Source organism: Salvia splendens, chromosome 6, assembly GCF_004379255.2.
Source record: "Salvia splendens isolate huo1 chromosome 6, SspV2, whole genome shotgun sequence".
In the NCBI taxonomy this organism is placed as follows: domain Eukaryota; kingdom Viridiplantae; phylum Streptophyta; class Magnoliopsida; order Lamiales; family Lamiaceae; genus Salvia; species Salvia splendens.
Genome location: NC_056037.1, coordinates 16,727,614 through 16,731,113, shown reverse-complemented (window position 1 = coordinate 16,731,113; position 3,500 = coordinate 16,727,614).

Sequence of the window (3,500 nt, the reverse complement as noted above, 5' to 3'; positions counted from 1 at the left end):
GATTATTGCTCCCACTAAGGTGGGTCGCGATAATATTAGAAACTGCTTCATATATAGACCAATTTATGGAGACCATATACAACACACTGTTGTAATTATCGCTTAGTAATTTTAAACATGGTTTTTGCATAATTATCACATAAGTAGATAAGGCAGATAATCCACTTAAAATAGATTAACACCAAATAAACAGATAAATCCATTTAATTCATGGTGATTAATCATTGGATAATTATTTAAATTATTTAATAAATCTAGGAAGATTTAATTAAATAATTAATTGCTTATCTTATCCAAAATAGGAATTTCAGATTTGTTAAGATTTATCTTGGATAATGGTTATCCAAATTAATTTAGGATTTATCTAGATAGAATTGAATCTATCTAAATCCTCTTAGGATTATTCTAGATTTTACATGGATAAAATCAAATCCTAAAATTCAAGATAATACTGACATTGGATTATCATTATCTAAATCATACTAGGATATTTCAGGATAGAAATAAATCTCTCCAAATCCATAAGATAAAGATAAAATCTAATCATTCTAAAATTTAAGCAAATCTTAGATTATTTAGAATTAGAAACTAGAACATATCATATCGATTAGGATTTATTCTAGATAAAATTAATTTTATCAAAATCCAATTAGATAAAGGATTATCTTGTATTATCTTTATCCAAATTTATCTTGGATATTTTCTAAATAGAAATAAATCTATTTATATCCATAAAATTAGGATAAAATAGAATTAATATTAATTAATTCAACTAGGATTTAACTAGATAGAACTAAATCTATCTTAAATCCAAAAGATAATTACAATACTGGATTAACAATTATCTAAATCTTCTAAGATATATTCTAGATAGATACAAATCTATCAATATCTATAAGATAAAGATACATTTAATTATCTAAATCTACTAGGATATTTTCTAAATAGAATTAATTCTATAAATATCCACGAGATAAAGATAAACATGGATTTTAATTATCCAAATCTACTAAGATATATTCTAGATAGATAAAGATCTATCAATATCTACAAGATATGGATAAACTTAATTAATATTTATAGTAGTCATTCAATGATTCAACAAGATAGAATAAAATCTATCTAAATCCATATGACAAGGATAAATTTAATTATTATTCTAATTTATCTAGGATTTATCTATATAGAGTTAAATCTATCCAAATCCATAAAATTAGGATAAAATCCAATTAATCCATAATTTAATTAAAAATTAAATTTTAGATAATCCAATTAAAGATATATTAAAATCTTAATATAAATCATATCTTGAATTATTTCCAAAATTGAATCCAAGGATTTGAAATCCTAATCAAAATTTGGAAAGCGAAGTCACGGGACGAGGCGTCTCGACGTCACGCATAGGGAAACACTAATCTTGCGTCGTCGTACTCCCACTGAACCACAGCCGCCGCTGGGCTCCCACTCGTCCCGCGAGTTCGACGAGCCTGACGCCTCTGACGCTGCTGCGTCGACGTCGCTCGCCGGCGCTGCTTGCTTCTGCACGCTGATCGCTTGCCCAGCGTCACAGCTTGTCTGTGCAGTCCCCATGGTGCCGCTGCTGCTGCGTCGTCGCCGCTGCGATGTCGCACTCTCAGCGGCTCCGACAACAGATTCCTCCGAGCCCGGAAACTGCCCAAGAGAGGCTCCCACTCGAAAAACTGTCGCCGCTGTTCTGCGTCGTTGCTATCAAAGCTGCTGCTGAGTCGTCGTCGCTGCTGCGACGTCGACTTCGCCGCCGCCGCCTCGCTGCTGTTGGATCTTGCAGATCGCCGCTGCTATCTTGCAGCTGCGTCGCTGCTCTCGCTGCACCTGCTGTGCCGCGTCGCACAAACTGCCTAGCCCACAGGCTTGGGCTGCCGACGCAGCCTGCCCCTTGAAACCCGACGGAGAATTCCGCGATTTGATTCAAATCACGCACATCCATTACGAATTGTAAACCAAATCACATATTGAATGCATAATCACGTATAAGAGAACCAAGTTTGAATCCATGTAATGATTACCCATTCATTGAATTTAAACCATCACATTATCGCACAAGAAATATACGCACGCGCAACTTTGTCTTCTTCGTATTTAGTGTTTTTCAAGTTCGATAAAAACAAAAACATAAACCAAACGAAGAAATTCATGCATTCAAGCAAATCACACAACATGAAATTAATCCACATAATCAGAGCCAAAAATTGGCTCTGATACCAATTGCGGGTTTGGAGCCCCTTGCACAGCGGAAGACATGCATTCACAAATAAATCATACATATGGATCTATTTGACCGATTATGGGATTAATTGATTCACATGTTAAACATTGAATTGCATACAAGAACGCACAAAAATCATGCTTAAGGAATTAAAATCCTAATTCATGATATTCTACGGTTTAGGATTACCGATCTGATTCTCCAAAGAATCGACGATTGCTTGCGCCTTCTCCACGTGATGTTCTTCGTACTCAACCACGAATCTTCTAATCTGTGTCCCGAACTCAGAATCTGACCTTTGGGTGGGCAAAGCTTGTCAGAATTGGAAAGGACTTGATTAGAAAAGAGATAGAATACCAGTTCTGTCAAAAACTGGTTTTTCGTCCACTCCCAGAGGGGAGCACGAAAATTTATGATTAATTCTTGATAAATCTCCTTTCTAATCTCCTTTTATATTGAGTTATATTGGGCCAGATTAGGGATCCATGGAGGTTGGACTTGGGCCAAACCTGTTGGACTTTTACTAATTAAATTGAGCCCCAATTTAATACAAGTCCGACAGAATATTATTGTCAGCCATAACAGTAAAATAATATTGACTGCCTGTCCAATCCCAAATTACGAGTAATCCGGGCTTTACCTCTTTAATTTATTATTTCCCGTGTTTAAGATATAAATATCCATTAATTAATTTAAGTCTGCTATTTGACTTTAATTAATTAATATCTTTTTCCAAGAGTTGTCTAGTTCAAAATCTTTATTTATTATTCTGGAATAAATTCCAACCGGCCGGGTTTCTGAATAATAAAACCTTTTTCGAACACCTCTTGAGGATATTATCAAACTGGACTCACCCAGCACACGATTCATTGCAATAACAATACTAGCACCTCTAGACATTGATCACCACTACCCAAGATACCAGGATTCTTGGATTGCGAAAAATCCGCACCATTTGATAAATCAAAGTAGTGCATAATCAATATCGTATGCTCAATGTTATGTCAACAATGATTAAGAAATAACAATCACCGAGACCTCGTCTTTCAGTAAATAGCAAGAAAGACTTATCTCAACTGTTAGATCCTTCAGTGCTATACCACACCAGTGTCGTTTATTTCCAAAGGTATGGAAACATGCGGACTGACACTGCAACCTTTCACGATAGGTAGCCAAAGTCTATCTAGGTTGTGAAATTCTATTTCTCTTCTACAAAGGACCGACTGCGTCACCTTCTGTGAACGTCGTTCACGAC